The sequence below is a fragment of the Taudactylus pleione genome, unplaced genomic scaffold (assembly GCF_031769625.1).
Source record: "Taudactylus pleione unplaced genomic scaffold, aTauple2 ptg002170l, whole genome shotgun sequence".
NCBI lineage: Eukaryota > Metazoa > Chordata > Amphibia > Anura > Myobatrachidae > Taudactylus > Taudactylus pleione.
The window spans coordinates 15,410-37,225 of NW_028286564.1; the positions used below are offsets into that span (position 1 = coordinate 15,410).

Sequence of the window (21,816 nt, forward strand, 5' to 3'; positions counted from 1 at the left end):
GTTGTGTGGGGGAGGAAAGGGGATCGGGGTATGCTGGGGCAGTACAGGAGTAGTAGTGTGTGGGGGAGGAATGGGAATCGGGGTACGCTGGGGCAGTACAGGAGTAGTAGTGTGTGGGGGAGGAATGGGGATCGGGGTACGCTGGGGCAGTACAGGAGTAGTAGTATGTGTGTTGGGAGTATCGGGGTGCGCTGGGGCAGTACAGGAGTAGTAGTATGTGTGTTGGGAGTATCGGGGTGCGCTGGGGCAGTACAGGAGTAGTAGTATGTGTGTTGGGAGTATTGGGGTACGCTGGGGCAGTACAGGAGTAGTAGTATGTGTGTTGGGAGTATCGGGGTACGCTGGGGCAGTACAGGAGTAGTAGTGTGTGGGGGAGGAATGGGGATCGGGGTACGCTGGGGCAGTACAGGAGTAGTAGTATGTGTGTTGGGAGTATCGGGGTGCGCTGGGGCAGTACAGGAGTAGTAGTTTGTGTGTTGGGAGTATCGGGGTGCGCTGTTGCAGTACAGGAGTAGTAGTGTGTGGGGGAGGAATGGGGATCGGGGTACGCTGGGGCAGTACAGGAGTAGTAGTATGTGTGTTGGGAGTATCGGGGTGCGCTGGGGCAGTACAGGAGTAGTAGTATGTGTGTTGGGAGTATCGGGGTGCGCTGGGGCAGTACAGGAGTAGTAGTATGTGTGTTGGGAGTATTGGGGTGCGCTGGGGCTGTACAGGAGTAGTAGTATGTGTGTTGGGAGTATCGGGGTGCGCTGGGGCAGTACTGGAGTAGTAGTATGTGTGTTGGGAGTATTGGGGTGCGCTGGGGCAGTACAGGAGTAGTAGTATGTGTGTTGGGAGTATCGGGGTGCGCTGGGGCAGTACAGGAGTAGTAGTATGTGTGTTGGGAGTATCGGGGTGCGCTGGGGCAGTACAGGAGTAGTAGTATGTGTGTTGGGAGTATTGGGGTGCGCTGGGGCAGTACAGGAGTAGTAGTATGTGTGTTGGTAGTATCGGGGTTCCCTGGGGCAGTACAGGAGTAGTAGTATGTTTGTTGGGAGTATCGGGGTGCGCTGGGGCAGTACAGGAGTAGTAGTATGTGTGTTGGGAGTATCGGGGTGCGCTGGGGCAGTACAGGAGTAGTAGTATGTGTGTTGGGAGTATCGGGGTGCGCTGGGGCAGTACAGGAGTAGTAGTAGGGGTAAATACCCCGGGGCACCTGTACATACAGTGACAGAATGTTCTCCTCTTTATTCACCAGTGACAGTGGGGATGATTCCTTGGACACACTTCTCACCCGCCTGCCCCTCACCCCATCCCTGTCACCCCGTAAGCGCACCACCAGTCAGAGCAAGACAGAACCCCCATTACTGCGAACAAGCAACCGGACCATCTATACCGCCGGACGCCCGCCATGGTACAATGAGTCTGGCACTCCGTTTAAGGAAGCTTTTGTCATAGGTGAGTGTAACCGCGTACAGCAGTATGGCGTCGCTGAGGGTAATGCGCAGACTCTGGAGGCGATATATTCAGTATATACCCCTCTAATACACTGCGCCTTCTCCGCTGTACCTCACTGTTACCCCGCGCCTTGTCCGCTGTTGCCCCGCGCCTTGTCCGCTGTTGCCCCGCGCCTTGTCCGCTGTTGCCCCGCGCCTTGTCCGCTGTTGCCCCGCGCCTTGTCCGCTGTTGCCCCGCGCCTTGTCCGCTGTTGCCCCGCGCCTTGTCCGCTGTTGCCCCGCGCCTTGTCCGCTGTTGCCCCGCGCCTTGTCCGCTGTTGCCCCGCGTTTTATACACGGTACCCCTGTCACACCACACCTTCTACACTGTCCCCTAACACCCCAGGTCGTGCGCTGTACCCCGCTGTTACTCCGTGCATTGCGCCCTGTGTACTGTCCTACACTCCTCTGTAACTTTATATTGCACCCCATACTTATTCCGTGTATTCCTGTTATACTGTGTATTGTACCCTGTACCCCTCTGTTACTTTCTGTATTGTACCCTATACCCCTTTTTTACTCTGTGTTCTCCACCCTACACCCATCCATTACTGTGTATTGTGCCAAATATTCCTCTGTTACTGTGTATTACACCCTGTACCCCTCTGTTACTCTGTGTATTACACCCTGTACCCCGCTGTTACTCTGTGTATTACACCCTGTACCCCTCTGTTACTCTGTGTATTGCACCCTGTACCCATCTGTTACTCTGTGTGTTACACCCTGTAGCCTGCTGTTACTCTGTGTGTTACACCCTGTAGCCCTCTGTTACTCTGTGTATTACACCCTGTAGCCTGCTGTTACTCTGTGTATTACACCCTGTAGCCTGCTGTTACTCTGTGTGTTACACCCTGTAGCCTGCTGTTACTCTGTGTATTACACCCTGTAGCCTGCTGTTACTCTGTGTATTACACCCTGTAGCCTGCTGTTACTCTGTGTGTTACACCCTGTAGCCTGCTGTTACTCTGTGTGTTACACCCTGTAGCCTGCTGTTACTCTGTGTGTTACACCCTGTAGCCTGCTGTTACTCTGTGTGTTACACCCTGTAGCCTGCTGTTACTCTGTGTGTTACACCCTGTAGCCCTCTGTTACTCTGTGTGTTACACCCTGTAGCCCTCTGTTACTCTGTGTGTTACACCCTGTAGCCCTCTGTTACTCTGTGTGTTACACCCTGTACCCCTCTGTTACTCTGTGTATTACACCCTGTACCCCGCTGTTACTCTGTGTGTTACACCCTGTAGCCTGCTGTTACTCTGTGTGTTACACCCTGTAGCCCTCTGTTACTCTGTGTGTTACACCCTGTACCCCTCTGTTACTCTGTGTATTACACCCTGTACCCCGCTGTTACTCTGTGTGTTACACCCTGTAGCCTGCTGTTACTCTGTGTGTTACACCCTGTAGCCCTCTGTTACTCTGTGTATTACACCCTGTAGCCTGCTGTTACTCTGTGTATTACACCCTGTAGCCTGCTGTTACTCTGTGTGTTACACCCTGTAGCCTGCTGTTACTCTGTGTGTTACACCCTGTAGCCTGCTGTTACTCTGTGTGTTACACCCTGTAGCCTGCTGTTACTCTGTGTGTTACACCCTGTAGCCTGCTGTTACTCTGTGTGTTACACCCTGTAGCCCTCTGTTACTCTGTGTGTTACACCCTGTAGCCTGCTGTTACTCTGTGTGTTACACCCTGTAGCCTGCTGTTACTCTGTGTGTTACACCCTGTAGCCTGCTGTTACTCTGTGTGTTACACCCTGTAGCCTGCTGTTACTCTGTGTGTTACACCCTGTAGCCCTCTGTTACTCTGTGTGTTACACCCTGTAGCCTGCTGTTACTCTGTGTGTTACACCCTGTAGCCTGCTGTTACTCTGTGTGTTACACCCTGTAGCCCTCTGTTACTCTGTGTGTTACACCCTGTAGCCTGCTGTTACTCTGTGTGTTACACCCTGTAGCCTGCTGTTACTCTGTGTATTACACCCTGTAGCCCTCTGTTACACTCTATAACCCGTTGTGATTCCTCTCCTGTCAGGGCTGTGTGGTGGGAGTGCGTCTGGGAAGACCACCGTTGCCAATAAGATTATTGAAGCTCTGGATGTGCCCTGGGTCGTTCTCCTGTCCATGGACTGTTTCTATAAGGTTAGTATGTGTGCGCTGCGTGTAATATAAGGAGTAACGTGGCTTATAGCTGGCACTGACCTGCATTGTCACACAGAGTGACCGTATGAGAGGAGTGCGGCGATTCCCTAATATATACAGCACCTCCCAATCATCGGCACGTGCTGCCCTATGAGGAGCGCCGGGCACTAGTCTGAGAGGAGGCGAGGATGTGCCCTCCAGGGTTTCTATACACCTGTACAGTAAGAGGGGTACCCCACCTTCTCCCTATGTGTACCCTGGAGCTGAGCCCACTGTCTATACACAGATATGTAGCTCTACGGCCTGCGATGTGACCTGATGTGAGGAGAGGAATGGAGGCAGCAGGAAGCCACAGACTGAGAGTTATATAATGGGAGGAGCAGGGTCCCCAGCAGCACAGAGTATATCAGGAGATGAGTGATGTATCAGTGAGGACAGGGCTGCATGTGACAGGGGCAGTGACATGATGTGAGGAGGGGAATGGGGGCAGCAGGAAGCCACAGACTGAGAGTTATATAATGGGAGGAGCAGGGTCACCAGCAGCACAGAGTATATCAGGAGATGAGTGATGTATCAGTGAGGACAGAGCTGCATGTGACAGGGGCAGTGACATGATGTGAGGAGGGGAATGGAGGCAGCAGGAAGTCACAGACTGAGAGTTATATAGTGGGAGGAGCAGTGTCCCCAGCAGCACAGAGTATATCAGGAGATGAGTGATGTGTTAGTGAGGACAGGGCTGTATGTGACAGGGGCAGTGACATGATGTGAGGAGGGGAATGGAGGCAGCAGGAAGCCACAGACTGAGAGTTATATAGTGGGAGGAGCAGGGTCCCCAGCAGCACAGAGTATATCAGGAGATGAGTGATGTGTTAGTGAGGACAGGGCTGCATGTGACAGGGGCAGTGACATGATGTGAGGAGGGGAATGGAGGCAGCAGGAAGCCACAGACTGAGAGTTATATAGTGGGAGGAGCAGGGTCCCCAGCAGCACAGAGTATATCAGGAGATGAGTAATGTGTCAGTGAGGACAGGGCTGCATGTGACAGGGGCAGTGACATGATGTGAGGAGGGGAATGGGGGTAGCAGGAAGTCACAGACTGAGAGTTATATAGTGGGAGGAGCAGGGTCCCCAGCAGCACAGAGTATATCAGGAGATGAGTGATGTGTCAGTGAGGACAGGGCTGCATGTGACAGGGGCAGTGACATGATGTGAGGAGAGGAATGGAGGCAGCAGGAAGTCACAGACTGAGAGTTATATAGTGGGAGGGTCCCCAGCAGCACAGAGTATATCAGGAGATGAGTGATGTGTCAGTGAGGACAGGGCTGCATGTGACAGGGGCAGTGACATGATGTGAGGAGGGGAATGGGGGTAGCAGGAAGTCACAGACTGAGAGTTATATAGTGGGAGGATCAGGGTCCCCAGCAGCACGTAGTATATCAGGAGATGAGTGATGTGTTAGTGAGGACAGGGCTGCATGTGACAGGGGCAGTGACATGATGTGAGGAGGGGAATGGGGGCAGCAGGAAGCCACAGACTGAGAGTTATATAGTGGGAGGAGCAGGGTCCCCAGCAGCACAGAGTATATCAGGAGATGAGTGATGTATTAGTGAGGACAGGGCTGCATGTGACAGGGGCAGTGACATGATGTGAGGAGGGGAATGGGGGTAGCAGGAAGTCACAGACTGAGAGTTATATAGTGGGAGGGTCCCCAGCAGCACAGAGTATATCAGGAGATGAGAGATGTGTTAGTGAGGACAGGGCTGCATGTGACAGGGGCAGTGACATGATGTGAGGAGGGGAATGGAGGCAGCAGGAAGTCACAGACTGAGAGTTATATAGTTGGCGGAGCAGTGTCCCCAGCAGCACAGAGTATATCAGGAGATGCTTCATTTTATTTAAACTTGCAACATAAAATATAAATAAATACATAAAATAGAATAAATATACATAACCAAAAAAACATAGGTAACCATAATATTACATCATATGAAATCCCCACAAAAAAAACTAATACAAACTACTGAACCTACCTAACTAAGCAAGACACCCCTAAACTATCTACATCACACAGTAACCTACCATTACCCCTCACCACACAGTAACCTACCATTACCCCTCACCACACAGTAACCTACCATTACCCCTCACCACACAGTAACCTACCATTACCCCTCACCACACAGTAACCTACCATTACCCCTCACCACACAGTAACCTACCATTACCCCTCACCACACAGTAACCTACCATTACCCCTCACCACACAGTAACCTACCATTACCCCTCACCACACAGTAACCTACCATTACCCCTCACCACACAGTAACCTACCATTACCCCTCACCACACCTACAGGGAGATGTATGCAATACATCACAAAACAATCATAACATCAAAACTACGGAGGAGTGAAAGTAGAAAAAGAACCTACGGCTGGACATAGAAAGGACTGTCTACCACCCACTCATCGGGGCTTCTACTGGCCCCACCAACGAGACCAACTGACAGCATCCCACCTTCCCTTATCCAGATCCATCATCCTCCTCACCTCTTCATAGGGGAGCACCTTTCTCCTTATGGTAACATGACACCGTGCATTCCACCTGTGACATCTAACCGCTAAACTAACTAAATAAATCATGTTCAAATTAAATGCACCTTTTCACTGCCCCATAAGCCCACTCAGGGTAACAAAGGCCCATAAGGAACATGATAGCAATGGCCCTTGATACCATCTCATAAACTTTTACATTAAAGGGGCACTCAAGCAGGAAATGGTCCATCATCTCCTCCACCCCTGGACATTCCTCCCGTGGGCAACCACGATCATCGGCATTCCTCCCCCTGAGGTTCCCTCCTACATAAAGCTTTCCATGAAAAGAGAGCCAGACGATATCATTAGACTTTGGCGGTATCCTCTGTGAATTTAACCCGTCCGAAGTGACATTACCCGGGCAGTCCCTAGGTGATAGCATACCTGGGCAGTCCCTAGGTGATAGCATACCTGGGCAGTCCCTAGGTGATAGCAGGACATGAAAGTGAGTCTGCAAAATTCTGTTCCCCAACTCCCTCTTGGAACAGTTTTTGACTTCACCGACTTCCACACCATATCGCCTTATCACCTTCAAGCTCTGGATGACATAGATCGGGAGGTAACCATGCCGAATCCGAAAGCTTCTCACGTGTCCTCCCTCTATCCATAGACTGAGGAAGGAAGACACCCAAAATCATTTACCATATCTAAACCCCATCTTTCCTCGGTCTGTAGGTGATGCCCATCTTCACTATATTGATCCTATTTCCCACAACAGCAGGAAGAACAAGGAATTCAATTGACCACATAGATTGAGGCAGAGCGCACACATAACTGACATAGAGAAAAATAGGAATCGGGTAAGCTTTGCACCTTTTCCCTGAAAGATAACTTCCATCTTTTCCAGCTCTCTACCTTCCTGCTCGCATCTTCCAGGTGTAATCACTATGATCAAATCTGATTTGCTGACTGACCTGGGGGAAGCTGTCCAGAAGGCAGAACTCATCACCTTCCTTCCCCATCCAGAAAACTTCACACTTATCACGATTTACACGGGAGCACGAGGCCTCAGAGTATTCACAGATGAGGTGTACGACATCACGAGCCTCTGTCTAAGAGGACCGAACCACCGTGACGTCATTTGCATAGGCCACCACCCTCTGTGGGGACTCCGTGCCCAGCTGCAAACAGTATCACTCTCTATCCTTCTGATGAAGGAATCAATTGTGAAAACATATAGAAGGAGGCTCAGGGGACAACCCTGACGGACACCAGAGCCCACACCAAAGGTGGGACCTACCCAACCGTTCACAAGTGCGAAGCTTTCAACCTGACGATAAATAGCCTGCAACCAATTCACCACCCGCTCTGGAAGACCATACGACTTCAGTAGTACCCAAAGGTACACATGGTTTACCAGGTCAAAGGCCTTAGATTGATCCAATGCCAGTAGGTACTTTCCCCACTTTTCAAACCTTCACCACTCAATGACCTCCCGGACACCAAGGACATCACTAAATGGGCTCCGATCCTTCACCGTGCTGAGAGGGAAAAAGTAACTCTCAGAAAATTCCGAAAGCCTATTAAACGGTACTTTTGCCAGAATCTTCCTGTCCATATTAAGACGGGCTATGGGGCGCCAGTTCTTAATACGGGACGGGTCCTTTCCTTTGGACAGTAATTATAAGAGCGGATAACCTCATGGATGGAGGGAGAATTCCCTCATCCAGGCTCTCATTAAATACTTCCACTAGGTGGGGAATTAGGAGGTCTGAAAACGTCTTATAAAACTCAGATGTCAGACCATCTGGTCCTGGTGATTTCTTGGGGTTCAGACCCACTATCGCTTTTCTAATATCCTCTGCCGTTCTATCACTCTCCAAAGAGTCAAGAGACACAACCTGAGGATACAAACCTGGTGTCCCCCTCAGAAATTCCTCCATCCTCTCCCTGAAAAGTGACTGCTCAGACAAAATATTAGAATAATAAGACACAATGACATCCAGAAAGCCTGTCTTATCAATACGAAGAACACCCTGTCCGTTTACCAGTCCTCTGATCTTTTTGGCATTGATTGACCTTCTACAGTTCTGGTAAGGATCCGGTGAGCGGTACGTTCCGTAATCCCTTTCCAGAACCAAGGATGCCAGCCGGTTATACTGAAATTCCTTCATCTGGGCCCTTACCCGGGAGATTTCCCCACTATCTCCCTCCTTAGAGATCAAGAAATCTAATTTATTTCTCAGTCTATGGTAGGTATTATGCTTTATAAGTTTCTCTTGGCTATGAGCCCACAGGAAAACATACGGATTCACTCGGATCTACTGAAAAAGCCTCCAGAAGTGTCTCCTGAGATTGAAAGAAGACCCTGAAGGACTGCCTAACTCTCTCTTCCTCTAGAAGCTCCGAGTTCAACCGCCAAAGGTCCCACCCTTTCTGAAGGACTTCTGAGGTATTCAAAGTTACTGAGAGAAAATGTGGTCGGAGAACTCCACCAATCTCACCCCAAGGGATGAGGTTTTAGAAGACTCCTTAACAAAAAAAACTATTTATTCTAGTCCTGTGGTTACCACTAAAGAAAGTGAAACCCATGAGGTCAAGGGAGTGACGAAAATGCACATCCACCAGACAAGCCTGACTAACCATACTAACTAAGAAATGTGAATCAGGGCCGAGAGGTCTCCTTGAGCCCCCTCTGTCTTTTGGCCTAATTATGGTATTAAAATCACCACCAAAGATAACCTGCTGAGCCATAAAAAGGAAAGGTTTTATCTCCATTAAGAGACATTTCCTAACCCAGGATGTCTGTGGCCCATAAACATTGATCAATCTTAGGTCCTCTCCCTTCATGTTGATATCCAAAATGATACATCTACCTGCCTGCAAATCTATAACCTTGTGCACAATTACCATGTCAGTAAAAAGTACTGCCACCCCACCGTACGGCTCGGCCGCAAGAATCCAGTAAGAAGGACCCCTCCTCCACTCACGCTTCGCTTTGTGGAGGAGATCCAAGTTACTAATCCTAGTCTCCTGCAAAAACAAAAAATCAACCTCAACCGTGTTGTAAAAATCAAAGAACAATATACGAGCTCGTTCAGAAACTACGGAAGCCACCTTAATCGTGACACATCGTATAAGATGGGGATCCATGTTTACAGGTTATAAAAAAAACAAAACTTACTTTTACCTTGTACAACCAAACACCTGAACATAGCAATCTATAAACCAACCCCACCCGGGCCAGTCTTCCCTTCTATAGTGACACCTGTCACTACCCTTTCCACACTACACCCCTGATTTCCAGCAAGGACCCTCTCTCCTGAGGGCCCAGGATCTTGGCGATCAGTACCAGGAACCCGACACAAGAAACCTGAGAATCATCCCAGCTCTCTTCACTTCCTTCCACCTCAGTATCTTCCACCACTAGCTCTCTTTCCACAATACCACTCTGAGTATCTACAATTATTTCTTCCAGCTGGGTCCCCACTGGATCCCATTCTAGACCCTCACCATCCTCCACCTCATTCCTTCTCTTCTTCCTTTTCTCACCTTCCCTACCATTCTTTTTTACCTTTTTTAACCAATCTTTTTGTTGTCACCAGGATAAGTTCCCCTCCTTTCCTCACAATGTCACCTTCCTCTTCTGAGGAGAAAACATGAAACTTCTTGCTCCATACCAGTTGAACGTCACCACCTGTCCTCTCTTCCTCACCTCCTGAAAGGCGCTTCCTCCGCTCTATCCTCCTACACCCGACTCACTTCCATTCTCACCTCAGCAGATTCCTTCTGCGTTCTCCATTCCTCCCACCCCGGCTTGTCCCTTGTCCACTGTTGTGACTGGCCCGGGCACAAGGACTATAGGGGTGTCCATCCTCCCCACACACATTACATTTCACCATCCCACAGTCATTAGACACATGCCCAGTCTTCCTGCACATAGGACATTTCTACTTCAGGGTCCATAGGGGGTCCACAGGGTTGACCTTGGGGTATAGGTTGGGAACCAAATCCGGGCACCACGCAGTTAAAGCTTTTAGCTCCCAGGATGCACTGGGTCCACTCTCCCTATAACCCCACCCCCAAGCCAGAGGCACCTCAGTTTAAGTTGGTGCCCGGCCGGAGTCGGGTCACCGTTAGCGCAGGGGGAGCTGATTAGCAGCCCCTAAGCTTATTTTATTTTTTTAGGGACAAAGTTTTTTCATGGACTTTGGACTCTTCAGAGCGGCAGCGTCGGACTGTCCATAGGACGTCTAAGCTGCCGCTCCGTCACCCCGCTGGCGCTGAGACGCCAGTACAGATCTGGGGATCTCAGCGGGACCCCAGAGTCTGTACTAGCCGGACTCTGTGGGCGCCCAGGACTGCTGCCGGATCCACGGGGAGCAGGTAAGGTCGCGGATCACCGCTTGCGGTGATCCGCGCATTTCAAATGCAGTCCTGTGCCTCCGGTCTCAGGGGACAGACCGGAGGCGCCGGCAGTGGCGGCGGGCCCCCCATACCCCGTGTGTCCACTAGACCACCAGGGACTTAACGATCGGTGCAGGGAGCCGGCGTCCCGGGGGTTAATAGCCGGCCAGGGGAGGCAGCCTTCCCTGTTACAGCGGCTCCTCCCCTCAGCTCAGCGCGCCTTTCAGAATCCATAGTCTGGCGTCGCTGAGCTGCTTCCTCCGCGGGCCACGCTTCCTCTGAGGTCTCCAGCGGCCATTTTATCTCTGTGGTGCAGCAGAAATCTCTCAGGATGGCAGTGAGTCCAGTCCCCCTGCGTACCTCACCATCAGGTCAGTGTACACAGCGCTGTAGCCTTCCCAGACACTGAATCTGGGCAGTTGAATGCAGTGTAATAGTGCAGTATATTATATGACATGTTTATGTATATATGTATATATCTGCATTGTATGTGACTTATGCTAGTGCTGACTGTACTTTATTCTCTCACCTGTCAGTGTATATCTATCCCTTTTCTTTATCTGCCCTAATACAGCTGTACTTAGGGTGGTTCTGAGACCTCACATTTATATACTTGTTAATATTTGTGTGGTTTGTCACATACTGTTGCGTGCTGCACGTTGCCATATTTTAGATGGAACTGTGTGTTGCATACGCTGAAAATGGGTCCCTGCAGCTAATTTTTGGCATCAGTCAGGACCAGTATAGCGCTGCTTAATATTTCCGCCAAGATTGGTCAGATATGTCTGACCAGGAGATAGAGCGTTATACTGCACCCATTTTTACTATCCTGCAAGTCATGTGCTGCAGGTGTTGGTGCGGAGGATTTGACTCATAAAGGGTTCTGTATGTGGCGTCATCTGGTGCCGGCCTCTTTCACGACCCCCTTGGGCGGTTTGTTTTCTCGGGATCCTCTCAATTGCGGATCGCCGGGCGGGCCCCATTGTTGTACCTCACTTGGGGTTACTTCACCATACTGCCCTTTTCATCTCAGGGTATCTCGCAGCTTCTTGCACTCTTCCCCTGTGACACAGACTACCGCTCCCTGCAGGGTTTTTTCGCAGTATATGAATTCCCCCTGGTGCCACAATAGTCTGTCATTCCCCTTGCAGGGATTACCACAACAGCCACCCTGGGTGGATGTCGTTTTCTACGAAACGCTAATTGGCGTGGTTGACGCCCTGTGGTTACTTCCCAGTTGGCTCTGCCGTGAACTGGGTACTGTTCGGGGCTCTTTCCCTCTTACACGGGGGGAAGCCTATTTCAGGTATTATTATCCCTGCTTTAGGGCTGGTAGCAGGTCCATTCTGGTTAGAGTGAATGTTGACCTGCACCTGTATCATACACCCTCAGTATTGCGTGCCTTCGGGTTACCTGTTGCTGACTAGCGGGTGGATCGCATAGCGGGACTCTGGCTGTTGCCAGATAGGAGGTGTTACAACAGTGTTTGGCCTCCTGTCCCAAATTCCCTGGGGGTCATCACGAGCCCCTCCTGGGGGGGATGGGCGTGTTACTCGTCTGATTACAGACGTTACTACGCCTCCCATTCCTGCGTGGTCGGATTCTTCGGATCCGTAGGTGGTAAGTCTGCCTGAAATCAGTATACTTGCTTTCAGGAGTTGTTACCCATCCTACCATGGCTATAGCATGGTTGGTTAATACTATTGCATATTGGGTTGATGCATTTGTAACGTTTTTTCCCCTCCAACACGTCGGGGGTTCAAATGTATTTGGTCGCTCACGTAATATATGCTGTTGTCATAGGTGGAAATGCCTATATTGGATACCAGTCTCCTAAATTTCAGAGTTCCGGCTGCGACTGTATCCTCCGTAATACCCTATGGCTGCGCTCTGGGAATGCAGAGGTGCAGATACCATCTTTAGGGTTGATATTGTTTGGTCCTGACCTTGACAAGATTGTAGTAACATTGGCAGTATTACTAACGACAAGTTTACCGCTTTCAGCTATGCCCACTACAAGGCCTCAGACTAAGTCTGTTAAGTCTTTTTTGTCCTCTGGGTCAGCCTAAAGGTCTGTTTCTTCGTAGACTGTCGGCATCTACAAGGGCCGACATATCCAGTACCGAGCAGGCCTGGACTGCCAGCCGATCCTGCTTCTGAACCTACGGATATCTCTTCAGTCTGACGGGACAGGCCTACAACTGGGAGATACCGATTTTCTCAGTTCGCCCGGTATTGGTGTCAAGTTGCCGCGGCTACGTGGGTAGGAGGGTACGCCCTCTTTACAAGGGCCTTACAGATCCAGAAAGCTATGCAGTTGTTGCGGTAAGCGAAGCTCATTAGGCCATCCCCACTATCTCAGTGAGGGACTGGTTGTTCTGTTTTCTTTCTGGTGCGGTGGCTGAATGGTCCTCTTTGGCCTATTCTCTGTCTCAATTCCCTGAACCAGTTCCTAAAGCTACCTGGGCTCAGGAGGAAATCCCTATGCTCCATCATACGATGTTTGGAACCTGGGGACTTTAGGGTATCACTGGATATACAGGACGCGTGCCTACGGGTACTTACAGAGACCTTTCCTCAGCATGGGCTGAGGTTTGCTGTATCACAGCAACACTTACAATTTTTCGGGCTCTGCCTGCTGGGACTGTCCTCAGCCCCACAGGGGTTTACCAGCGTTTTGGATTTTCTGACAGTTCTTCTGTTCAGTATATCCCAATGCTCCTGTACCTGGACGGCCTCCTGCTCTTAGCGGGATCACCGGGGTACTTTACGGCCAGGTCAGGATGACTGTGGCTTCTTCAGGGTGCAGACGTTTAATCAACGGGGAAAAAGTCCTCCCTGCATCCCTCTCTGGGTATTCTTCATCTAGGATCCCTGCTGGATTCTCAGAATCTGAGAATTCTTCTGGCGTAAGACGGAATCTCCTGTCTTCCATTAGGAGTACATGGTTGTCTGCGCAGTCGACAGATGTCTTTACACTCTGGGATGCATGATGGAATGGGCTCAGTTCCATTCCAGGCCTTTCCATAATTGGCTCATCTCCAGATGGAATTAGTTTTTTCTGTCGGATAACTGTTCAAACGATGATGCTCTCTCCGGAGGCAAGTCGGTCCCTGTCCGGGTGGCTATGGCCATCTCGTCCAGGGTTTTCTTTGCTAGGGACAGTGTCTGGATCGAATCCTTTTCAGTGCAGTTGGACGTCTGTCGATTCCACCCTGTCAATTAACTTACTCTGGCATAACTCTTGTTTCCCGGTGAACCTGAAAAGGTTCAGTCCGACAGGGTCAGGACAGTGGCTTCCTTTTTAGCAACACTGTTCGTTGGGTGGCAATGACAGGTATGTCACATATTCGGACATAGTCCGAGGGTCTCCTCCCGACCATCTCGGCAGCGTTCATTTCAGGAGCTCTCCATTGGGAAGCGGGAGTCCTCAGCCGTCACGACGTGCATCCCGGGGACTAGTCTCTTCCCCAAGAGAGGTTTCATCTCCTGGTGAGCAGGGGGGGCCCCCCTGAGGTGACCCTCATGGCCTTCTGACTTTATCACACTATGGTGTTACAGTTCAGCTCTGGGGATTCTGAAGCAAACTTCAGCGACTCTTTGTCGGTGAAGTGGTCCTTCCACTTTGTGTACCTGTGTTCTCCGGTCTCCCTTCTTCCTCGAGGTCTTTGGAAGTGTTTTCAATCGAGACGGAGATGCTTTCCTGCTGGTGGCTCCTGATTGTCCCAGATGTCAGGGGTACTTGGATCTTCGGAGTCTCTACATCGATACTCCATCCCTGATGCTTCACTGCCCGGACCTGTTGTCTCAGGGTCCTTGGTTTTGCCTTGGACCTGGGTCGTTTGTCTTTGACTGTGTCCTTACAGTGGTCTTACGGCTTCCCTGGCTTTGTCATCGTTGGAATGATTAGAGCACATGGATCAGCTTTTGCTGGGACCTACCACAAACTGTGGCAGCCATAAATCTTATGGTATTGTACCTGTCGATACAATCCTCCGGTGTCCAGGATTTCCAGATATTCTGGCATTCCTTCCGGCTGGCTTGGGTTTCACACTTGGCCTGGTCTTCCTGACAGTGCGGATCTCTACACTGTCAGTATGGTTAAGATATGGAATTGCTTCACTCTGGTATCCAGTTCATCCTTTGGAGTGTTTTCTTGATTATGCCTCCATTTGTCCTCCCTAGGGACTCCTTGGGAGTAAGTAGTGGTTCTTCGTTACCTCCGGGGACAGTCAATGGAACCGCTGGTTGTGATAGCCATTACATGGTCTATTGCTTAGGCTCTCTCTTTCTCTCAGGGTGTTTATATCAACCAGGAGAGTGTCTGAATTGGGAGCGTTCTCATGTGGCTCCCTCTTCTGGAGGGCATCATGTCAGGGTGGGAGTTGCTCTCGCCCTGTGTTTCTTCTTAGTGGTTTTCAGGTTCCATATTATTCTGGAACTTATGGTATGGCCATTCTGTCCCCAGTCCTCTCGGCTGGTGTGACCTCATTGACTGTGGTCTGGCCTCTTTGGATTTATGTGATCCGTTCAGGTTCCTTACGGAAATCGGACTCCTTATTGGTGGTCTGAGATTTCTGGTTTTCACAGGAAAGGATGGCCGGCCTATAACCAAATGTTGGCTTGGATGGCCTCGTAGGTCTTCCTCAGGGGCCTACCCATGGGTAGGTCTTCCTGTTGTTGATGCTTGTTTTTTTTCTCGGGCCATGTGACCCTCGTGTGCGGCTCGCTGTGGCGCCTCGGCTGTTTTGCCTTACTAGGTGGCCACGTGGTCTTCTGTCCACACCTTTTTAAGGTTCTAGGCATTGGTTTCCTTTGCCTCTCAGGATGCTTCCTTTTTGGCGACGGATTCTCCTCTCCGCACAGGAGCGTCCCCACCCTTGGTTGAACTGCTTTGGGACATCCCCAAGGTCAACCCTGTGGACCCCCTATGGACCCTGAAGTAGAAAACAAGAGATATGGTAAGAACTTACCTTTGTTATCTCTGTTTCTACGAAGTCCATAGGGTCCACAGGGCGCCCGCCCTGACGCACCTGGCTTCATATGGGCTGTGTGGCTGGTCACCGGTTTTCCGTCTCCCATTTCGGTGAGTATGGTTATTGAGTGTTCCAGTTTTCTCTCTCTTTTTCTCTCCTCCTCTGGCCTTTGGCTACTTACAAACTGAGGTGCCTCTGGCTTGGGGGTGGGGTTATAGGGAGAGTGGACCCAGTGCATCCTGGGAGCTAAAAGCTTTAACTGCGTGGTGCCCGGATTTGGTTCCCAACCTATACCCCAAGGTCAACCCTGTGGACCCTATGGACTTCGTAGAAACAGAGATAACAAAGGTAAGTTCTTACCATATCTCTTGTTTTTACCACATTACATTCACTGCTTAATTGCCTAAAATCCCCACATATGAAGCATGTTCTTGGCCCTGGTAGAAGCACTGCACCCTATCTCTCCCGATGTACGCGGCCGATGGTACATACAATATATGAACCCTTTTCCTGAGTGCTGTAGCTTCACCAGGGCCTCCCATCTCCTACCCCATACCCCAACTTATGTCCTGACTTCACCAGATCTGACTGGAAATCCCAGTATCTCCATAACCAAAATACAATGTCCTGAGCCGGAATAGACATTCCTTACCAAGATATTCATTTTATCAGGCTTATCATACTGTATGTACGGATGCTGGCACAGTATGGGGGAAGTTACTCCCAGTGTGTGCACTAATACTGTATGTACGGATGCTGGCACAGTATGGGGGAAGTTACTCCCAGTGTGTGTACTAATACTGTATGTATGGATGCTGGCACAGTATGGGGGAAGTTACTCCCAGTGTGTGTACTAATACTGTATGTACGGATGCTGGCACAGTATGGGGGAAGTTACTCCCAGTGTGTGTACTAATACTGTATGTATGGATGCTGGCACAGTATGCGGGAAGTTACTCCCAGTGTGTGTACTAATACTGTATGTACGGATGCTGGCACAGTTTGGGGGAAGTTACTCCCAGTGTGTGTACTAATACTGTATGTACGGATGCTGGCACAGTATGGGGGAAGTTACTCCCAGTGTGTGTACTAATACTGTATGTATGGATGCTGGCACAGTATGCGGGAAGTTACTCCCAGTGTGTGTACTAATACTGTATGTATGGATGCTGGCACAGTATGGGGGAAGTTACTCCCAGTGTGTGTACTAATACTGTATGTACGGATGCTGGCACAGTATGGGGGAAGTTACTCCCAGTGTGTGTACTAATACTGTATATACGGATGCTGGCACAGTATGGGGGAAGTTACTCCCAGTGTGTGTACTAATACTGTATGTATGGATGCTGGCACAGTATGCGGGAAGTTACTCCCAGTGTGTGTACTAATACTGTATGTACGGATGCTGGCACAGTATGGGGGAAGTTACTCCCAGTGTGTGTACTAATACTGTATGTACGGATGCTGGCACAGTATGGGGGAAGTTACTCCCAGTGTGTGTACTAATACTGTATGTATGGATGCTGGCACAGTATGCGGGAAGTTACTCCCAGTGTGTGTACTAATACTGTATGTATGGATGCTGGCACAGTATGCGGGAAGTTACTCCCAGTGTGTGTACTAATACTGTATGTATGGATGCTGGCAAAGTATGGGGGAAGTTACTGCCAGTGTGTGTACTAATACTGTATGTATGGATGCTGGCAAAGTATGGGGGAAGTTACTCCCTGTGTGTGTACTAATACTGTATGTATGGATGCTGGCACAGTATGCTGGAAGTTACTCCCTGTGTGTGTACTAATACTGTATGTATGGATGCTGGCACAGTATGGGGGAAGTTACTGCCAGTGTGTGTACTAATACTGTATGTATGGATGCTGGCACAGTATGGGGAAGTTACTCCCCCGGTGTGTGTACTAATACTGTATGTACGGATGCTGGCACAGTATGCGGGAAGTTACTCCCAGTGTGTGTACTAATACTGTATGTATGGATGCTGGCACAGTATGCGGGAAGTTACTCCCAATGTGTGTACTAATACTGTATGTATGGATGCTGGCACAGTATGCGGGAAGTTACTCCCAGTGTGTGTACTATTACTGTATGTATGGATGCTGGCACAGTATGCGGGAAGTTACTCCCAGTGTGTGTACTAATACTGTATGTATGGATGCTGGCACAGTATGCGGGAAGTTACTCCCAGTGTGTGTACTAATACTGTATGTACGGATGCTGGCACAGTATGGGGGAAGTTACTCCCAGTGTGTGTACTAATACTGTATGTATGGATGCTGGCACAGTATGGGGGAAGTTACTCCCAGTGTGTCTACTAATACTGTATGTACGGATGCTGGCACAGTATGGGGGAAGTTACTCCCAGTGTGTGTACTAATACTGTATGTACGGATACTGTGCCAGCATACATACATACAGTATTAGTACACACACTGGCAGTAACTTCCCCCATACTGTGCCAGCATACATACATACAGTATTAGTACACACACTGGGAGTAACTTCCCCCATACTGTGCCAGCATACATACATACAGTATTAGTACACACACTGGGAGTAACTTCCCCCATACTGTGCCAGCATACATACATACAGTATTAGTTTCACACAAACAATCAGGATATGTGTCACAGGGCACTTTTCTGTCCCCAATGTCTGACAAATCACATCACTGCTACTTTCCGCTACTGATACAGGTACAACGTCCTAAGTCCTGGTATTGGCTGTTTTACATGAAGGGACTGACTACAGAACAGTCAGTGGGTCTGTCTCTCCCCACTGCCTTCTGCTCATGGATCATTGCTCCTTGTATGGAGGGGGGAGGGGGGGGGGAGTTGTTGTATGGGGGGGGAGTTGTATGGGGGGGAGTTGTATGGGTGGGGGGGAGTTGTGTGGGGTGTCAGCTTTGGGGCATCCTGTGCTGTGACCCAGCAGCACAGACAAATGCACACACAGGATCGTACACCCAGCACCAGACATGTTGCACTGGGCAACGGGACATTGCAGACCATAATACCATAATCATTGGGAGGGACAACGCAGCTACATAAAAAAAGGGACTATTACACTTAAAACCACATGTTCAGACTCCTCAGTATAAGCTTTATTACTGCTGAGGACAGGACTTTGTGTTGGGCATTATGTGATGCACAAAAATGCCATCTGCATTACGTTGTGACCCAGAGGCAACGTGCTGCATCATCCGTGCTCTCCCCTGATTATCTGCTCTCCCTGCGCTTATACACTGGGAAGCAGGAACAGGCGGTGTGCTGCATCATCCGTGCTCTCCCTTGATTATCTGCTCTCCCTGCACTTATACACTGGGAAGCAGGAACAGGCGGTGTGCTGCATCATCCGTGCTCTCCCCTGGTTATCTGCTCTTCCTGCACTTATACACTGGGAAGCAGGAACAGGCGGTGTGCTGCACCATCCGTGCTCTCCCCTGATCTGCTCTCCCTGCACTTATACACTGGGAAGCAGGGACAGGCAACGTGCTGCATCATCCGTGCTCTCCCCTGGTTATCTGCTCTTCCTGCACTTATACACTGGGAAGCAGGAACAGGCGGTGTGCTGCACCATCCGTGCTCTCCCCTGATTATCTGCTCTCCCTGCACTTATACACTGGGAAGCAGGGACAGGCAACGTGCTGCATCATCTGTGCTCTCCCCTGATTATCTGCTCTCCCTGCACTTATACACTGGGAAGCAGGAATAGGCGGTGTGCTGCATCATCCGTGCTCTCCCCTGGTTATCTGCTCTTCCTGCACTTATACACTGGGAAGCAGGAACAGGCGGTGTGCTGCATCATCCGTGCTCTACCCTGATTATCTGCTGTCCCTGCACTTATACACTGGGAAGCAGGAACAGGCAGTGTGCTGCATCATCTCCCCTGATTATCTGCACTTATACTCTGGGAAGCAGGAAGAGGCAGTGTGCTGCGTCATCCGTGCTCTCCCCTGATTATCTGCTCTTCCTGCACTTATACACTAGGAAGCATGAACAGGCGGTATGCTGCATCAGCCATGCTCTCCCCTGATTATCTGCTCTCCCTGCACTTATACACTGGGAAGCAGGAACAGGCAGTGTGCTGCATCATCTCCCCTGATTTTCTGCACTTATACACTGCGAAGCAGGAACAGGCGGTGTGCGGCATCATCCCTGCTCTCCCCTGATTATCTGCTCTTCCTGCACTTATACACTGTGAAGCAGGAACAGGCAGTGTGCTGCATCATCCGTGCTCTCTGCTGATTATCTTCTCTCCCTGCACTTATACACTGGGAAGCAGGAACCGGCGGTGTGCTGCATCATCTCCCCTGATTATCTGCTCTTCCTGCACTTATACACTGGGAAGCAGGAACAGGCGGTGTGCTGCATCAGCCATGCTCTCCCCTGATTATCTGCTCTCACTGCACTTATGCACTGGGAAGCAGGAACAGGCAGTGTGCTGCATCATCCGTGCTCTCTCCTGATTATCTGCTCTTCCTGCACTTATACACTGGGAAGCAGGAACAGGCGGTGTGCTGCATCATCTCCCCTGATTATCTGCACTTATACACTGGGAAGCAGGAACAGGCGGTGTGCTGCATCATCCCTGCTCTCCCCTGATTATCTGCTCTTCCTGCACTTATACACTGGGAAGCAGGAACAGGCGGTGTGCTGCATCAGCCGTGCTCTCCCCTGATTATCTGCTCTCCCTGCACTTATACACTGGGAAGCAGGAACAGGCAGTGTGCTGCATCATCTTCCCTGATTATCTGCACTTATACACTGGGAAGCAGGAAGAGGCAGTGTGCTGCGTCATCCGTGCTCTCCCCTGATTACCTGCTCTTCCTGCACTTATACACTAGGAAGCATGAACAGGCGGTATGCTGCATCAGCCATGCTCTCCCCTGATTATCTGCTCTCCCTGCACTTATGCACTGGGAAGCAGGAACAGGCGGTGTGCTGCATCATCTCCCCTGATTATCTGCTCTTCCTGCACTTATACACTAGGAAGCATGAACAGGCGGTATGCTGCATCAGCCATGCTCTCCCCTGATTATCTGCTCTCCCTGCACTTATGCACTGGGAAGCAGGAACAGGCAGTGTGTTGCATCATCCGTGCTCTCTGCTGATTATCTGCTCTCCCTGCACTTATACATTGGGAAGCAGGAACAGGCGGTGTGCTGCATCATCTTCCCTGATTATCTGCTCTTCCTGCACTTATTCACTGGGAAGCAGTGTGCTGCATCATCCGTGCTCTCCCCTGATTATCTGCTCTCCCTGCACTTTTACACTGGGAAGCAGGAACAGGCGGTGTGCTGCATCATCTCCCCTGATTATCTGCTCTTCCTGCACTTATACACTGGGAAGCAGGAACAGGCGGTGTGCTGCATCATCTCCCCTGATTATCTGCACTTATACACTGGGAAGCAGGAACAGGCGGTGTGCTGCATCATCTCCCCTGATTATCTGCTCTTCCTGCACTTATACACTGGGAAGCAGGAACAGGCGGTGTGCTGCATCAGCCATGCTCTCCCCTGATTATCTGCTCTTCCTGCACATACACTGGGAAGCAGGAGCAGGCGGTGTGCTGCAGCAGACATGCTCTCCCCTGATTATCTGCTCTCCCTGCACTTATACACTGGGAAGCAGGAACAGGCAGTGTGCTGCATCATCTCCCCTGATTATTTGCTCTTCCTGCACTTATACACTGGGAAGCAGGAACAGGCGGTGTGCTGCATCATCTCCCCTGATTATTTGCTCTTCCTGCACTTATACACTGTGAAGCAGGAACAGACAGTGTGCTGCATCATCTGTGCTCTCCCCTGATTATCTGCTTTCCCTACACCAATACACTGGGAAGCAGGGACAGGCGGTGTGCTGCATCATCTTCCCTGATTATCTGCACTTATACACTGGGAAGCAGGAACAGGCAGTGTGCTGCATCATCCGTGCTCTCCCCTGATTACCTGCTCTCCCTGCACTTATACACTGGGAAGCAGGAACAGGCGGTGTGCTGCATCATCCGTGCTCTCCCCTGATTATCTGCTCTCCCTGCACTTATACACTGGGAAGCAGGAACAGGCTGGGAAATGTACACTAGTTTTTTTACTACCATGGGTGGAGCCAAGCTGCAGGGCACTGGGGGGGAACTGGAATCGTCACAGTAATAAACGCAATATTTTACCTTCTCCGCCATATGTAACTGATCAATGCTGAGCGTTTGGAAGTATTCTTGTTGATTCAGTAACCTGGTGTGAGCCCTGCTTATTAGTGACAGAATGCGGATATTATTACATA

The 21,816-nt window shown here is 50.2% G+C and overlaps 1 pseudogene across 1 annotated transcript in view; it reads left to right on the plus strand.

Moving 5' to 3' along the window:
- Positions 1-1,214: 1,214 nt before the first annotated feature.
- Positions 1,215-21,816, plus strand: part of LOC148433692 (uridine-cytidine kinase-like 1) — a 143,093-nt pseudogene continuing 122,491 nt past the window's right edge. The window contains exons 1-2 of the transcript XR_015876866.1: positions 1,215-1,437; positions 3,498-3,604. The product of XR_015876866.1 is annotated as a uridine-cytidine kinase-like 1 (transcript). The remainder of the gene's footprint in view (positions 1,438-3,497; positions 3,605-21,816) is intronic.